At 31.8% G+C, this 20,053-nt stretch overlaps 1 pseudogene; it reads left to right on the top strand.

The window, feature by feature from the left end:
• Positions 1-12,259: 12,259 nt before the first annotated feature.
• On the top strand, positions 12,260-16,474 carry LOC129892791 (zinc-finger homeodomain protein 11-like; annotated as a pseudogene).
• Positions 16,475-20,053: the final 3,579 nt, after the last annotated feature.

Raw genomic sequence — 20,053 nt, 5'->3', positions numbered from 1 at the left:
TTGATCAGAGTTAAAGGGTGGGCCAGTTCTTTCAAGCTACCTGGGCTCATCTCTTCTTTAGTCCTTCACTCAGGACTAAACTCTCAAACACTTGTTTATTTTATGACTTTTAGGTTACATCTCCTTTCTTTAGACTTGTTGTTTCATTAGAGTTTTGGTACATCGACTTTCAGATTTTAGGGGTATTTTCGCATATTTAGTTGAACTTGTTGTTGTTGTTGTTGTTGTTTTAACATACATATTTAATTAAATAGCTATCCGAAGATGGGTTATAAGTCGATCAAAATTGGGTGACAACAATGTACCAACTTACAATCCCCGTTAGGGATGACTGCCCTATACCTTATCAGGGTATAGACCTTATCTAATGTGGATCCACTAACTAAGCCTGAAAGGGTTAAAGGAGTTGATTGACAAAGCGATATACTCAAATTCTATAGTGGCACGTAGATATGAGACTTGGATTTTTTAATCTGCATCCTCTCGGTGCTAAATAATCCTCCCAAAATAGTTTATATATGTTCACAATATATCATGAAAACTGTAATTGAAATCATAATGTAAGTCTTTGCTCAAATCTGTAAAATTATACTGCTGGTGAGACTAAGCTCACAACTATCTAAAACATATTGATGTTCTAAGTTATCATGGTAACAAAATTTATTTTTGGAAATCATAGCTATCTATAATGGAAAGTTGTAATATTTCATAATGAATCTTTCAAGTGACAACAACAATAACAATAATAACAACCTAGTGGAATTTTACAAGTGGGGTTTGGAGAGGGTAGGATGTACGCAAACCTTACCACTACACTTTATTTAAAATAAATCTTTAAAATAGGTATAAAGAAATTTTATGAAAATATACTTTCTTGATTCTTTCTTGAAATAAGGCATTTGAAGTAGAATACTTTTTTGAAATGCCTTAAAAATCTTGGACTTACTTCTTTCATGAAACAATGTGTATAAAATATTATGACTAGATTTTCAAATAACTTTGGTTTAAAAGGGTCCATGTGGAAAAAATAAGCATGAACCATGAACCCAAAATCATTAATGATATGAATTACCATAATTTTAATATAATAGTACAAAACAAGAATCAACTATAAGAGATAGAGAGAATTTGACATCATAGACTTTGGGATAAAAATTCTAACTTTGATATTAATAATTAAAATTATAGGTTTTGGGCGTGAGGAACAAGAACTAGGTTACTCACTATGATATCCTTACATACCTGAAATTTAGGAATTCTTGAAGAAAAACTTTGGGGTTGAATCCTTATAACTTGTACTTAAGAACGCCTTGTATGGAGTTCTTGGAGATGAAGTTTGCGGACGAATCTTGATTGAAAACTCTAGGATTCTTGAAAAGAATCTTGAACTTGGAGTCTTTAGAGTTTGGGAAATTGGAAAGATCTCTTTCTTGATGTTCTTCAGTTTTGAGATAAGGAGAATTAGAGATTGTGGGGGTTGCTATACGTATTAGGATGTTATTAGGTTATTAGATGGATTTAGGGAAGTTAATTGAGGGTAAAAGGGTAAGAATACCCCTCTTGGAACATAAGAACACCAGGAAAATTAAAAAAAAAAAAGAAGTTCTGACGGATCACTAAAATATTCTAGACGGATCACTACAATGGGATTTGATCACCAAAATTAACAAGTTCTGAAGGTTTTAGACCATTTCAGCGATGCAGTTCGGCAATATATCAAACTCTCCAGTGTTTCACAAAACTGACAAGTGTCATTGCCAAACTCTCCATCTCAGACACATTCTAGTAAATAACCATAACTATCTCAAAATTGGATTAACAAATGGTTGGAAAGAAAACTCATAAACCTTTAATTTGATAGGTTATAAGTTACCTAACTCTCTATATTCTAAGAGATATGCTCGTTTGAAGTTGAGCCTTGCATTATTATCTTATACAAAAATTTAATCAATAGAGAATCTTTAAACTCGACTTAGTGCTAGAGGTTCCTTACGACTCTAATCCATATCTAATATACTTCCAATATTTAGAAATCAATCTTAACACATACATACAAATTAGAAATTATCAGATTCGGATCTATACGCATACGAAGAATCTATAAATTGTGGAGGTGTTACATTATTTTTGCTATAAAAAATTAATGACACCCTATTCCCACGTAATAGTACAATAAATTCCTCTTTCTCGTTTGTGATGAATGTTTGTTTGTCCATAAAAGATTTAAATTTTTTGTTTGTTTGTAATAAGTATAATTGTATACAATAGATCACGTTGACCTCCCCTATCACTTTTACATATTTTTTTTTAACAACTAATTTTATTTTGTGATAGGGGAAAAGACGAGTACTTATCCTTATGAAGTTGGACCTACCATGACACCTCCACCTATCATATGCCGTAAAACTAGACATTTTTCTTACTATTTGAGTGTAATCTTAAAAAAAAAAAAATTGTATAAAATAATTGTGTTTGGTTAAAGGAAATGGGGAAAAAATTTTAAAAAAATTGCACAGCTAATACAGTAATATAAATCTGTACGTTATAAATGCAAGCGCTCAATAAAAAAAGGTCATTAATACGATTTTAAATTCAGTTTTTTTTTCTCTTTTTCACTTACTTTTAAGAAAGTGAGTACACTCACTTAGCTACGTCACCCCTTAGAGGATATTTAAATAACTTTAAAATTGTTAAGAGGGGCATTTAAATGTCCGTGTAATTATAATGTTAAAGTTTGTTTTTTGATGTCAAGTTTAAAAAGATTTTGACGTATTAACTCTTTAATTAATTATAGCAAAGCTTTTGCTTTAACGATAGTTAGAATAAGTAATTACGTTGATATATTTGCTCTCAAAAGATTTTTACAATCCCACGATTCTAGATCAACATTATATTTTTCCTAAATATATTTTAAAAAATTCTCTTTTGCCTTGAGTAAATTTTAGTCCTGCATAAAATGTCTTTACTTATTTCCTTTGTTTTTTCTTCATAATATAGGTTCAAAGCTTTAATTAATAAAAGTAAAGTCTAACTATAGTTAGAATAATTAATTACTTTAATATATTTGCTCTCAAAAGTTTTTACAATCCCACGATTCTAGATCAACATCATATTTTTCCTATATATATTTTTAAAAAAACTTTTTTGCCTATAGTAAAATTTAATTGTGCATAAAATATTTTTACTTATCTCCTTTGTTCTTCTTCATAATAAGGTTGAAAGCTTTATTTTCTAATTGAGTGTAAAAAAAAAAGGAAAAATTATTTGGGTGAACACTTTTTAATAAATAATTACTGATTTTAGCGATATTTTTTATATTACCATTTATAATAATATCTAGCAATACTATGATAAATTTGTTATGTATTAAAAGTGAATTATGCATGCAATATAAATGTATTTTAAGTGTTGTAAAATATATCATGTCTGTTTGGTAAGAAGTTGACAAATATATTATAAGTATATTAAAGTATGTGATAAATATATTATTCATAATAAAATTTGTATTATATGTTCTTCATAAATTATTTTGATAATATGTATTATAATTATATTATAAATATATTATAAATGTTCAATAATAAAGATATATTATTACTATAACTGATAAATATTTTTTTAATATAGTATATCTATTTAAATTTCCCTACAAAAACCATAACTTCTGCAAGTCAATAGGTCCACCTTTTAAGAAATAACGAAGAGTTTAAAATTGAATGCTTAATTGTTTTGATCCAAAACTAAAAGTATGACAGATTAACACTCTTCAAATTTTTATTTGACAAATATATGAATTTCGTTAATTTGTATTATATAAGAAAGATTTAATATAGATCTAGAATTGTGGGATTGTAAAAATATTTGAGAGCAAATATATGGAAGCAATTAATTATTTTAGTCATGATTAGGATTTTACTTTAATTGATTAAATTTCAGTCATTAATTTTAAATTATGACATGTGTCTCTACTAAAATCAAGAACTTGAGAAAAATAATGAGAAGATAAATGAAAAGAAGTCTGATTTGATAATACCCCACATTAAACTGTGAGCAATGATTTTCTATTCTTTCATAATAAAAAAAATTAAAGTTATAATCAAATTATAAGAGGGCAAGAGATCTCATTTTCTCAATCATTAAATTATATAAGGATAAGCGTTTACAATAAGATTACTATGTGTAGGTATTTTAAAAGGTAGGGGCGTGAGACCAGATGTTTTACACAATACGGAGTGAGGTGTATGACTCGAGACATGGGGCATAAATTTGATAGATCTATGATGCGTATATCTCATGTATTTTAAATTTTATAATTCTTTACTAAAATAATAAGCAAATCTAAGTTTCAATAATTCTGCAAATAAATTTAAATAAATCACTAATAATATAGAAAAATATATAGTAAAATGTTATTTGAAAACAAGTAATAACACAAAATAATCATAGACGATATAATCTTTAAAATAAAATCACCATCTATCTCCACATACTAGTCCTTTCTAACCTCAATTAAATATTTTCATTGAATATTGTTTATATATTTCAAACAAGGAAAGCATAAAAAAGATAAGAGCATAATGATCAAAAATGGATAATGTTGTCTCAGGAACATAATGATATGAAATCTCTATCCTATTAGTTTGAGGCACGATTATCTAAAATATTATTTATGATGCTATCATATATATTTTTTATAAGAGCTACTTTTTTATTTATATATTTTAGAAAAAATATCTACACCTTGCAAAAATATTATAGCATAAAGTATACATATCATTACATCAATAATAAAAAAATATAATTTATAACAAAAATATTTTAAAAGTAATAAAAACCAAAATTAACGTCCATGGTTTATATTTTTATGTCTGGGACTTACGATTTTACGATGAGGCTCACACCCCAAATTTTAAGACACACACCTTATGGATCTACGCCTTCCGCACCCCGGAGTGTTTTTGGTATGCCTTCCCCAAGACTCACCCTAAGACTTGCACCAAAAATGCCTTGAAAACATTGCTATGTGTATATACTAGGCGCAATGGATTGAGATACTCTTGTATTTAATCTGATTTGTCATTCTGATACTTGTATTTCACGGAATCAGACACGTTAATTCGATTAAACCAAGTATTTTAAACACCTTTAGCTATGTGTGACTCTCAATCGTCCGGATGTGGAAAAAACATTAGTAATCATGTCACATAAAAATTATCACATCATTTTTTATCTTTTTACAAATATTATTTTTTTGATAAAGTGTCAAATTTATTTCCGAAACTAATTAATCTCTTAAAATTGGGCCATGAGGAAAAATGTCCTTTGATGCTATCCTCCAAAGAGATAAAGCATCCATGCCATAAAGAATGCCGACATTCCAAATTCTTGGCTGAAAATTGAACCATGATGAATTATGTGGGAGAAACTCCAAAAAGGAAGAAGAAAAAAAACTATAGCAACACCTAAATAAATCTAATAAAAATCACTCCTCACTAACATGCATGGTACAGAGAGGAAGAAGAACTGGATTTGGAGGGATTGAATCTTTTGGTTCTAAAAGTGATATATATAATTGATAATTTTTATCAAGAGATATAGTTAAAACATTCCTAATTTTTAGAACGACAAGCCTTATTATGCTCCTAATTTTAAAGATGACAAGCAATTGACTGTTTAAAATATTTTTTTTTAATCGAGCTGCGGTATGAATGAAATTTCATGAAGTATAATGATTGGATTGACACATCAGAACAAGTAGAATAATTTCTCAGGACATTTCGCCGATATATTGTACACCATAAAAAATAAGTTTTGCTAATGTTGTTGCCAAATCTATTTTGGGCACATTGCTGCAGTAAATATCAATGGGAAAAGTACTTTTAGTCATTTGTTTGTATTTAATGAAGGTATTAATCTTAATTATTTAGATTTTAGTCATTAAATCTATTTATTTTTAAGGTGTGAATCTTAATAATTCAGATCTTCATTATTAAGTGCGTTTGTTTTTCTTATTTTACAATAACTCAATAAGGCTGAATGATTAAGATCTATAACAAAGTCTTAATATCATTAAGATGACTATTATAAATATGATAGTTCACCGCTATTTCATTTACTTTCGCCCACTATTCTCAACCACCTTCAACCACAACTACCATCATCGTCAATCGCTGCCACCTACTATCCACAACTATCATCCTCAGTCAAACCCCAACCCATCTATATCGTCAATCACCAAAATCAATGGTCATCATCATTAGCCATCATTTGCAATCATCATCACTAACCATTATTACATCCACTAATAACCATCGATAATTCTCACCATTAGCGAACAAGATATACCGCTAATTATCATTATCATTTACCACCGCCATTAGCTATCAATATCATTGCATTACTAACTATCAGTTGTCACAGTCAACAAGCACAGTTAAGCACTACTGCCAACCACCATTATTAATCAATACTACACACAATTAGTAGCGTTAGTCATCCCGATCACCAGCTGCCATATAAAAAAATTAAAATACTGTATTAATAAAATGTTAAATCAAATTAATATTTTAAGACAATAAAATTTATAGATGTTGAGAAAATAAACAGTCTTAATTATTTAGTATTCAGATCTTAATGAAATATCATAATATTCAGATGTGTATTCAGATTTAGACCTTAAAATCTTAATGTAAATCTTAATTTATTCAAATATGTAATCAAATTCAAACGTCTTAATTTTAATATAATATAAATAAATGAGGCCTAAGTAAGTTATATTCATTCAATATAATAATACATACCGTAATTATTTTTCACTACATAGTAATTTTTTTGTTATTATTTGTTGTATAAATAATCTCTAAATTGGACACCGGATAAGATCCCAAATAAACTAAAAGATTGGAGGAAGGGAAAGTTATAATTTGATACATGACAGAAGACACATGTAAGAAGTTATAATTTGATACATGACAGAAGACACATGTAAGAATTTTTTTATTTTTTTATTTAGTATCTTATATTTATATTAGAGTCTGATTAATTTAAATTTGTACCATATAAAATTCATTCATCAAAAATACTTTTTATCAAAAAAATTTCATATCGAAAACTCAAAAATATTAAAAATTTATGAAATATAAAGTGATTACAAAATACGTGTCGTGCAATTATTTTCTATTTTTATTTTAAGTAAAACAAAAAATTAAGTGATTACAATAATACAAACGTACGAACTGTAGAAAATTGTAAGAAATATAAAAAATTATAGAAGCAGTTTAAGAATAAAGTAGTACTTATTTAAACGGGTTTAATTTAAAAATAACTACCAAGACTAAGAAGAAGTATCAAGGTCACTATCCTAGTATTTTCTAAGAATAATATAATAATATGATTTCCCCGTTTGATATTATCATTGGGTAGCTGTTGACACTTGACAGCAAATGACAAGTAATCTAAAGATAATTAACGACAATCTTATGTGTTCATATGGACACCATTAATTGTTTTCCAACTAACGGTATGAAGGAAAACTTGATGTCGAATATAATAAGTGGGGTCGGGTTTTACTTATTTATTTATGTTTGATATGTAAATAAAAATATCTGTATATAATTTAGATAAATATTTTTTTATTTTAAAAAAGAATGACATACTTTTGTTTTTAGTTTGTTTGAAAAAGAACGACTATTTTTTTTTGACAATACTTTAATTTTAATTTTTCACATAGCATGTTTAAGACCACAAGATTAAGGAACATTTTAATATATTTGACATAATTTTAATTTATGACCACAATATTTGAAAGAGATTAATCACTTGATTTATTTCATTAACCTCAATAGTTTATGTATACAAATACAAGAGTATAATTAGGTTATAATAAAGAAACATAAATATCTCTATATTAGGAACTAAATATATACAATCCGTTACAATCTGTCAGAATATATTTTCATATATTCTAACACACCCTCGCAATCGAAGCGGGAGGTCGCCGAATGCTAAGACTATTCCGAAAATCCTCAAATAACACCAACGGAAGGCCTTTGGTGAAGATATCTACAATCTGATAATGAGAGGGGACATGTAACACTCGAACCTGGCCACGAGCCACCTTTTCCCGTACAAAATATATATCCATCTCAATGTGCTTAGTGCGTTGATGCTGAACAGGATTACAAGCCAGATAAATGGTACTAACATTATCACAGTAAATCAAAGTAGCCCGTGGAATAGGACAATGAAGTTCCAAAAGTAAGTTTCGCAACCAACACGACTCAAAAACCACAATGGCAGCCCCTCGGTATTCTGCCTCTGCACTCGAACGGGACAAAGTAGCTTGACGTTTGGCGGACCAGGAGATCAAGTTATCACCCATAAAGACATAATAACCTGAAGTCGAACGCCGTGTATCGGGGCACCCACCCCAATCAACATCAGTATACGAGACAAGAGTGGTTGTGAAAAAGGGATAAAGGTGAAGACCATAATCAAAAGTACCTTGTAGGTAGTGCACGATGCGCTTGAGAATGTTCATGTGCTCATTCCGTGGGTCATGCATGAATAAGCATATATGTTGCACAGCATAAGTAATATTCGATCTCGTGAACGTGAGGTATTGCAGTGCCCCTGCAAGACTCCGATAAAGAGATGGGTCCTCAAACGGTATGCTCGTAGTAGCCCCGAGCTTCGGTTTTGGAGAAACTGGAGTAGGAGATGGCTTACACAATGGCATGCTAACTCGGTCAATGATCTCGACCGCATACTTTCTTTGAGATAAAAACAAACCACCTTTATGACAAGTGACAACAATGCCCAAGAAATAACTCAACGGGCACAAATCCTTCGAAGCAAATTCGGAGCTAAGAAGTGATATGATAGACCGACGGAGCGCATCAGAGTAAGCAGTTAAAATAATATCGTTGAAATACAATAAAAGATAAGCCATAGAAATACCTTGACGATAAACAAACAAGGAATGATCGGTCTTACTGTGAGAAAACCCAAGGGTACAGACATAATCAGCAAATTGCTTATACCAAGCCCGCGGAGCTTGTTTCAGCCCATAAAGAGATTTCTTTAGCAAACACACATGATTAGGTTTATCAAAATTCCGATAGCCCAAAGGTTGATATATGTAAACAATCTCCTTGAGTCCTCCATGTAAGAAAGCATTTTTGACGTCAAGTTGATGAATTGGCCATGCCTTGAAGAAAGCACAACTAAGAACCGTACGAATAGTCGTCGGTCTGACTACTGGACTAAATATCTCATCACAATCCACGCCAACCTGTTGGGTTTTACCATCACCTAAAAGACGAGCTTTATGTCGCTCAAACAAACCATCAGATTTTTCTTTATGAGAAAAAATCCACATACACCGAATAACATTAATATTTGGAGGACGGAGCATCAATTCCCATGTCTTATTTTGAATAAGAGCATTATATTCATCATCCATATCCAATTTTCAATTCGGGTCATGAAGAGCAGACACAGGGTGATGGGGTAGAGGAGACTTCGAGACGGATGTAAGAAGGTTGAATGACCTCTTAGGATTATAGATCTCATACTGACTCTTAGTAACAGAACCGGTGGGTAGACTAGAGTGAGAGACGGGAGTGGGTGAAAGAGGAGATCTAGGTGAGAGATCGGAAGAAAACGTTGGGGCCAACCCAGCAGACAACGAAAGAGCGATCTGCCCAAGTGAGGGGGCAGAGCCGCTAGCTAGGAACGGCGGGATGGGCAGCGGTGAGGGAGAAAGGTGCTGATCCGACGGATTTGTAGAGGTAGTGAGATGAAGAACCATATAGGGAGATGGTCCATCATCTAAAAATTAATATGTGTGATTTTGAAGAGTATGTAACTTGACAAAAGAAATTGTATCTCATCAAATATTACGTGACGGCTAATGATGATTTTTCGAATGACAAATCAAAATATTTATAGCCACGATGATGTGATGGATATCCCAAAAAAACACATGGGGTTGACCAGAATTGAAGTTTGTTTATGAGTGTGGAGGGAATGAGAGGATAACATAAACACCCAAATACACGAAGATGGGAATAAGAGGGATCCTTCCGATAAAAAATGCGAATAGGAGATTGATAGTTTACCAGTTTATGTGGAAGAATGTTAAGAAGATAAGTTGATATTTGTAAAGCATGATGTCAAAAGTAAGGAGGAAGGGAAGCATGGGCCAATAAGGTACGAATAATATTGTTAATCATACCAATTTGTCTTTTGGCTTTCCCATTTTAAGGAGATGTGTGAGGACATGAAAATCGAAACGACATACCATTGGCTCTACAGAAGTCCCAAAAAGGGCCATTATCAAATTCCTTATCATTATCACATTGAATATTCTTGATGTCCCGCTCAAAGTGAGTTCGAATAAATGTATTGAAAGTTAAAAGTGTAGAAAAGGTTTGTGATTTGTGCGATAAAGGAAATGTCCACAAGAATTTAGAATAATCATCCATAAACAAGACATAATATCGATGACCTGAGGAACTCAAAACAGGTGATGTCCAAAGATCACTATGTATAATATCAAATGGCATAAGAGTGCTAGAATTCGAAGCATAAAATGGAAACTTAACATGTTTTTCAAGAGGACAAGAATGACAAATACGAACATCTCTACTTGGATTATAATCAATCAATTTATTCTTCCTAAGGGAATTCAACACAGATGTTCTCGGGTGACCCAAACGAACATGCCAAAGAGATGGTGCCAAAGCAGCAAAAGTAGATGGTGAAGTAATTAGATTTGTGATCAGATAAAGCGTTTTCCGACTGTTACACCTCATTACCAGTCTCTCCGTCTAAAAATCCTTCACATAAAACTCAAAGGGATCAAAATTAACAAAGACAGAGTTATCAGTGGTAAATTTGCGAACGGATACCAAATTTTTAACTAGGTGAGGGGCGTGAAGGACATTGTTTAAGTGCAAGAGAGGATACGGGGAAGACAAAGTCGTGTGACCATAGCCATAAATTGGAATTGATTGACCATTACCAATAATTATACCACGTTTATTGCTCTTAGTAAAATAAGACGTGAGGTTACCTTGCGTGGATGTCATGTGAGAAATGGCACCGATTTCCATGTACCAATTTGCATCCGAAGGAGTGATCCCAAGAGTATGCATGACGGCTTTAATGACCGTGGGAGTAGGGGCTGTCATGTAGGCCTACTGAGGTCGGAGGACAAGAACACCCGCTCGTGGTTGTTGTTGCTGTCCATAATTGGGTTGCGACCAAGAAGTTGAAGGATATAGACACAGTGGTATAGCCCAAGGACCCCATGATGCCATGCACGACCACTGCTGCCCGCCAACCCATGAAGAATAGGTTGGAGGGTTCTGCCCCGCTGATTGTTGTCCAGTGTCGCGGCTGTTATCGCCTCCCATCTGACCACCATGGCATGTATTACCGCCGTTGTTGACAGCTCCTTTGCCGCCTCCATGACCACCATTGTTTCTACGATATTTTCCCCCATTATTGCTTCAGTTTTGATTCTTCTTCCCACCATTAGAATTGAGGTTGAAAGAGAAATTATCAGGAACATCAGGAGGACCCTCGAACGAGCGAGCAACTAAGGCACGGAGGAGCTTTGGGCCATTTTCTTAGCACGGCCAGCCTCCTCAAGAGTGAGCATCGAACTGGCTTGATAAAATCGAGGCAACGGGTCACGTTGAAGAATAAGAGTGGCCACACCTTGGTAGGGATCAATAAGGCCATAAACCAGTTGAAGAACTAGTCGATCGTTAGTGACCGGGGAGCCGACATTCTTGAGTTGATCTGCCAGAGATTTGAGATATTGACAATAGGCAAAGACATTCAAAAAATCTTCCATGTCGACATGAGTGAAGTCGTACTCAAGAGTGACAGCACGAGAGTGTTTGTTATCCTAGAATATGTCACGCAAGTGATTCCAAGCCTCCATCGTTGTGGTGTCGGGTTCAAGAATTGTATGCAAAAGATCATGAGAGATAGTAGCGTAGAGCCATTAGAGAACGATAGCGTCCAGGGTGGACCACAGTTCTTTGTCCTCCTCTTATTGAGGCCGTTTCTCAGTGCCCGCTGCCTGAGGAATAACATGATCAATCTCCCGATGGATCTTGCATGAATCTTAAAGAGTTCTGCCCATATGGAATATTGTACGTTCTCCATTTCAAGAGTGATTGGAACATGGTTCTTGATGTTGGATACAACAAGAGAAGGATGAAAGAAAAATTTGGAGTTAGACATGGTGATTGAGAAGAGAGAAAGAGGGAGCGGAGGGGGGACGGCGATAGCAGGAATCCGAGAAGAAGAAGAAGGTCGGATCGTGCCCTAGAGCTCTGATACCATGAAAGAGATTAATCCCTTGATTTATTTCATTAACCTCAATAGTTTATATACACAAATACAAGAGTATAATTAGGCTATAATTAAGGAAATTAAATGTCTCTATATTAGGAACTAAATAAACTAAATATATTTATATTAGGATCTAAATATATACAATCTGTCAGAATGTATTTTCATATATTCTAACAATATTGAAAAAAGTCTTATTTATTTTCTTAAACATCAATTCAAGTCAAATTAGGCCATTCCTTTTAAAACTAGAATAATATTATAAAACATAGAGTTGGGGGCAGAGGTGGATTCAAGATTTTGAATTTTTGGGTGTCACGCTGCTTTGAACAGTAAGCTATGGCAAACATTTCAGCGTAGAGTAAGATAATATTTAATATTTATTAGCAAATTTGCATACAAAATTTAGATTTGTTCTGTTGATTTAGTTAAGATTGTACTTACAAGAGATTTAGGGTTCTAATATACTTATTTAAAATTTTTTTATAATAAATTCACTGGCGATATCTTACATGATAAAAAAAGATTTAAGAAAATACACCCTACAACAAAGTTCAAACTTGCATTTCTATGGTAGTAAATCTAAGCTTTAATCGGACCCTGCGCATAACGAGAGCTTTAGTGCATCGGGTTGCTCTTTTTTTATTTATAAATTTATATACAAATATACATGTATATACATATTTTCAATCGAGACTAGGGGTGCTGTGGCACCCCTTCCATTCAACATAGATCTGCCCCTAGTTGGGGTAAGGGTCTGGGTGGTGGCGATGAGGTGTCATGATCCCGATCCGCCGTGACTGACACTCACTCTAACTCTTCGGTGGGAGAACCATTCTAAATAGCCCAACAACAATAATAGCAAAGTATACAAAAAGCTTAAAGATGCAGAAGCAAGTTTAAATCAAGAATAAATGCTGAGTTTCCATAAATTCAGAAAACGTATAGTTATCAACCCAAATATGCGAAAGTAAACACATCCTAGGAACTGAAAGTCGTCCGTACCAAAAGCCTAACCAAATATCAGTATAGGAAAAGGAAAACACTCCCAAAAAGAAGTCATAATACTAAAAGAGTTGTATGAACATTTGAGTCCCGGACGAAGGACTAAGACAAATGAGAAAATCCACGGCAGTATGACAGAATAGCTCACCCTTGCACTTGAACAAAATTTCTACTCCTTTAGGCGAGGTCTCTCCGCAGACGGTTGAATATACCCTGTGCTCAACAAAAAACAGAGCAAGAGTAGTATCAGTACACAAAATAACAGTGTACTAGTAGGATCACGCGATTAGCCTGTAAGCAGATCATAGACAAGTAAACTAAATATAATAAGCACATATATATAAAATAAGTCAATCAATTTCATGTTCAACCATATTCAACAAGATCATAACTCAATATCTTCAACATGCTATAACTTCACATAAAGGTCCTCGCCAAGGACCTATAAACAATCAACTTTGTGTCGGAATGTGATACCCGATCCAAATATGTGTCAGAACGTGATACCCAATCCAAATATGTGTTGGAATGTGGAACCTGATCCAGTTTATGTGTCAGATTGTGACATCCGATCCAAACATACCACATCACAAATACATTCAGTATTTACAACATTATATCACCAAGAACAGGTTCATCACAAAAACAAGCCAACAAATGAGCATTTCACACATAATCTAGCATGTCTCCCTATTCATATACATACATGCATATCATAAAGCAACTTAACAAATATATGAAACACATACGGGAAACAAGATCATCACCTACCTCAAATTTATGCTTCAACAACCTTACAATGCAAGAGCTTTCTCTTTTCAGGTTCGTTCCTCTCGTTCTTGGCCTAGAAAACAGTAAATACATATAAAGGATCAACACAATGGCCTAACTATCATGAAAAATAACGAAATTCTCATCCTAGGCCAAATCTATGATCCTAACCCCACCCTAGGGCTATTTTCCACCATTAGTTTTCAGTTTTAACCCTCCCCCAATGACTACCAACCATAGTTTCTAGGTTCTAGGAATAAAAGAATGAATTTAGGGTGTAAAATTCTTACCTTAAGTGTGGAAATCCGTGGAAAATTGATGAAAATCGCCCTAGGTCGCCTCCTGAAGTCTTAGAAACTGTTTTTGCATAAAAAGACCATTTTTGGAGTCTTTCCCAACTTAAGTCGCGACTGCCTCGCTTTGGCGGGACCCATCCCGCTCTGGCGGCCCTGCTCTAGCGATTGCACGAAAATAGAGAGCTCAGAATTTGAGCTCCAAGTCCCCATTTCACAACACGCCCCCTTCCCAAGGCCTATTAAAATTTACCCTTCACGCCGAATCCGATTTCAAGAGTTTTACTTGCCCGAATGCGATTCCGCAAAATCGTAAATATTCCGTATCATCTTGGCTATCAGCTTATCCAAATAAATCAGAGATTCGCTCTCTCACCATTCACATGGTCACCCTAGACTTCACCTGACTCAGAATTCATTCAAGTCTGATCTAGGCTAAAAAAAATTCTAAGTTATTACCCAAAGTTTTCTGGCCCGAAATCCTTTTCCATTGGCATATTCCTAACGACAGGGATAATTCGTTATATGAGGATGGGGTGACGGTAAGGAATAAGGTGTGTTGGTAGGACATAATTAATGTGATTGACAATTGGGAACTTTTTTTTTTTATTAAATAAATTATTTTTCTTATTTTTAAAGAAACTTATAATGAGAAATTTATTTTCCTCCATCCGAACATACCCTTAGTGCTACTCGAATTTCAGCATAATTGTCCCTTAAATGATTTTATAAATCAAAGAATTTGTTATACTCTAATCTACTTATTTGTTATACTCTAATCTACTTTTACTTTTAGTAATTAATTTTCCCCCTTACGTGCAATTAATATATACTTAAAAATGCCTTTTACTTTCTATATATTCTCAATGGTGTAAAGAGGTTTTTGAGTTTTAATTGCTACTCCCTAATGAAGCTACAATTACAAACAATTTATTTATTTTCCTAAACTTAGTTAATTTGTTCACTCATATTCATTATTCAACGTTATTATCTTATTTTAACTGTAAAAAATAAGACTTAGTTAGATCTATAAGTAAGTCCGTCCATACCTTAGATTAGAAAAAATCTATATGATATTAAAAATAGTTCATTTGTTCTTGAGAAGACATAAAGTCACCACTGAAATTGTTTTATTTTTTAAAAAAGACACCTTAATTTTGCGGATGTATGACCGTTTGAATAATTTTTTATTGATATTAATATAACATTTATAGTCACCTGATATAGTGAGTGTAACTCACTCTCTTAGAGGAGAGTGAGAGACCTATTTTTTATTTTAAAAAGAACATTTTTTATTTATTAAAAGTATTTTAACCTTTTTCTCCTTTTATTTCACTTTAGTTTTAAATTTTCTATTTGTTATTTTTATTTTTTTAATATTCTATTTGTTTTTTTTCAGTTTTTATTTTCTATTCCTTCTATTCTTTCTCCTATGTTCTTGAAGAAAAAGAAGATGAAATTTTAAACAAAGGATGTACAATCAAATTCTTACATATTTCAATCAAAAAATTTTGAGTGGATTTTGAATTCTTTGATTTTTCTCTAATTAAGCGATTCTCTCCATCTCCATCTCCGTCTTCGTCTTCGTCCCTATCTCCGCCCTTGCTGTCGTCACTATCGCAACCCCAACCCGTTACCCTACAGCTTTAAAATCAGAGAACCCAAATAGGAGAAAGCGATCTAGGACCAAATTTATTCAAGAACAGAAAGAGAAAATGCATTCATTTTCTGAGAAGTTAGGTTGAAAATTGCAAAAATGTGATCAAGTTGCTGTTGATGAATTTTGTCATGAAATTGGATTTGGAAAAGGGGTTCTTAGAGTTTGGATGGATAATAACAAGAACACTTTTGGGAATAAAGAGTACCGAATTTCCAATAATAATAGTAAAGATACCCACAACGAGTTCAATATCAATGGCACAATAAGCAGCAACGAAGATAATGATCATAACAACAATAATGATAATAGTACTACTAGTAATTGTAGTCTTCATCTTCATATTTCCACTAATGGGTCTTCTTCTTCATCATGATTTAGTTATTTTATAAAGTTTTTCCTTTTATTTACAAAAAATCAGTCTTTTTCTCTTCTCTTAAATTGGTTTATGACATTTTAACATGTGTCAATTAGTTATTGGTGCGTGAAAATTATTTTTTTTTTTAAAATGGGATTAATTAAAAAATAAGGTAATAATATTACTTTTAAATTATTTAGAAAAGTCATAAAACATCCGTAAAGTTAAGGTATATTTTTTTTTAAAAGAGATAAATTCAAATGACTTTATGTCTTTTCTCTTTGTTCTTTAAAGTAATTGTGTGTATGAAAGTACTATATATATGAGTCTTGATTTTCCTTACCATGTGTTATTTTATTTTTTAATTGATCGTGTGTTATCTACATTAGTCTACTCAATAAATGGGACCCAGTTGACATTAGAGAGAATGGTGCTCAGGATTTAGTACCAGTACACTGGTATTATTAACAATTTATAAGCTGTAGGAGAATCTAAATTTTGAATTTTTTATAAATTAAATAATTAGTTGATGGGACTTTATTTCTGTTAACAAATACTAATAAATTGAAGATTTGCTAGCTGATCAGAGAAATTAATCCCCAAGTTTTCTTATTTTCATGGTTTACCCTTCCAATTCTTTACCTAGGCTAAGTAAAATATATCGGGGTTGTGTAGACAAATAAGTTTTATTAAATTAAATTCATGTTTATTTTAGTTGAATGATTAATTTTTGGGTTTTAAAAATAAAAAAGTCAATTATAGAAGAAATATTATAAAGTAAATGCATCATAGACAATTATATAGAGAGACATTGATATCTTATTCAACTTCAAATTGATATTTAAATGAATTGAAATGAATTTCTATTTACAGAAAAATTGAAGTTGCTGACAAAACTGCTTATAAGAACCTGTTTATAAGAGTAATAAATGGACATTAAGTATATTTATAAAAAAGACTATCTTATACGAGAATAGTGAGAGTATTTATCTGTTTATCATTGCCTAAAATTCATGCCTATGGGAAATTTTAATATGCCCATAAATGTGACTACATTAAGAGCCGTTTGGATGAGCTTAAAAAAAGTAACTTTTATGTATGAAGTGCTTTTAGAACTTTGAAGTGCTGAAAGTTATTTTTATAAATAAACAGTTGAGTGTTTCGATAAAAGTGCTTAAATGAGGAAAATGATGTGAATTTTAGGGTTAAAAGAATAAAAAGGGTAGTTTGGGAATTTAGTTAAAATATAAGGGATATAAAAGTAATTTCTATGATAAAAAAAATTACTTTAAGCACTTAGAAAAAAAAAGTTAGGAATCCTAACTTTTTATTTTTGACTGACTTTAAGAACTTTATGGCTTAAAGTTAACATTAGGCAAACACGTCCAAAAGCTAAAAAAGGGCTTTAAGTTGATTTTGACCAACTTAAAGCCCATCCAAACCGACTCTAAGTCTTTATCATTAGAATAAGTTTGCCCTCATCTCGTTGTCATGTCAATATTTAGTTACTCTAATTAATTTTTCTATCTTTTATTATTATTATTTTTTAAAAAGCAAAAAACAACATTCATCTTCTCAATAAGTACATTATGATTTGAGGGAGTTTACATGAAGTGAATTATTGCTCCCTTCTCAGATTGAGGATAGTGTATATATATATATCCTAAAAGATGATGTAAATGCAAAAAGGTGCACTATGTTCCTTGGTCATATACACATGAATCCAAGTACCTATTGAACAAAACACAGTAAGAACTAGCAAATGGCAAAGATCTGCAAAACGGATCCCAAATCAGCTCTTTCTTCTTCCTGTCCACTATTCTGAATGAAGGCATGCCCCATTTGTCTAAAGTCATCACTACTCTAATTAATTTAGAGGTTTGCATGAAATCATTATGTGCTCATTAAATAATATTATGATTTTATTAAGTCTTTAGACACAATTCAAATTAGTAAGTCCAATGCCTCTTGAACATTAAGTTGGGATGTATCGGCATACTAAGATGCAATTAGTCTTTTTTCATTTTCTCTAATGTGCTCATAGGATTAATAACAGTAATAAATCCAACCAGCCAACCAAGTTAGTTGGGTAGTGAGAAATGATAGTTTGTACTCGCTAAATAATATGAGCAACCATTAATATGTTGTGAAGTACCCTTATCAACACTTTCTATTTTATACAGTGATTAAGAAATCATTGATAGATTAATCAACTTTACTATTTTGTCCTTTATTTATATTAATTAGCCTCTTGAAAAAAATATTCTTGGATCTTCAAAATTTGTTTAAACTTTCAAAAGCCATATTAATTTTAGGGATATAATGGAAAAATTATAATTAATTATATCCTAATTTGGTAAATGATCAAGTAATATGAGATAATTATTTTTAGTAATATCTGGGAGAGGGAGTATTATTTTAATTGCAATCTGGTTAAAAGAGTTGAACGATTACTCCCTAACTTATATTCTTTTCAGTCTTCACAGTGTTGAATATTTGTGTGTGGTATCTTGTTTGGGATAGTTTAGCCTAATTTTAAATCATATACTCCCTCCGTCTTATTTTAGTTGTCATGTTGCGTTTTTCAAAAAATAATTTGACTAATTTTTAAAGTTAAATTATATTACTTTAACTTAAAATTATATATTCAAAAACTATACGAAAAGTACTATATATAAGTTACAATTTTTTTCATAACGATATGATAAAAAAAATATATCTTAAAATGTTATTCAATATTCATATAATTTGACTTTCAAAAAGAAAATTATGACAACTAAAATGGGACAGAGGGAGTAGTATTTAGGTCTTTTCTTTATTTTTGTGTCTCAACTATCTATGGTTTATCTCATATCTTCCACCACTTGGCTTTCTCTTTACTTGCATTAATTAAGTATGCTTAGTTATTCAGCTTGCATATCTTATTCACCTAGTTCTTAGACGTGTCTTAATTAATTAATAACCAAATTTATATGTCTAATTTTATTTATTTTAATTAATAGTGGTTTATATGTTTAATCACTTAGAGGAAGTTTGAATTGACTTATTTTAAGCAGTTTTTGACTTTTAAGTTCTTTTTTAATTCTGGAGGTGTTTGAGAAATATAAAAGGTGTTTTTAATCACCTACTTCTAGGGTAAAAAAGTACAAAAATAAGCTAAGAACCCATTTGGATTGACTTATAAGTTGCTTATAAGGTGTGTTCAGTGTTTGACTGACCAACTTAAAGCCATTTTGTGCTTAAAATAAGAAAAAAAAATTGGATTTGTTTGGCTTAACTTATTTAAAACAGTTTATAAGCTGAAAACAACTTATAAGCCAAAAAAAAAAAATCGTTTTCAATTTATAAGCTGCTTAAAATAAGTTGAGCCAATCAAACACTAAAATCCAAAAATTAGGTACGACCAACTTATGACTTTTAGCTTTTAGGTTATAAGCTATTTTTAAAAAGTTAATCCAAATACTCCCTTAGTCATTTTTAAAAAACGATTTTCTCGTCTTTATCATGTAATCTCCTACATAATAAATGAATTCAACATGAATTTAAATTTGTGAACTTCGAAAGGTGTTTAACACCTTCCTTTCAAATTAATTTGAA

Source organism: Solanum dulcamara, chromosome 6 (genome assembly GCF_947179165.1).
Source record: "Solanum dulcamara chromosome 6, daSolDulc1.2, whole genome shotgun sequence".
Classification (NCBI taxonomy): Eukaryota; Viridiplantae; Streptophyta; class Magnoliopsida; order Solanales; family Solanaceae; genus Solanum; species Solanum dulcamara.
This window is presented reverse-complemented; position numbering and strand designations above follow the sequence as displayed.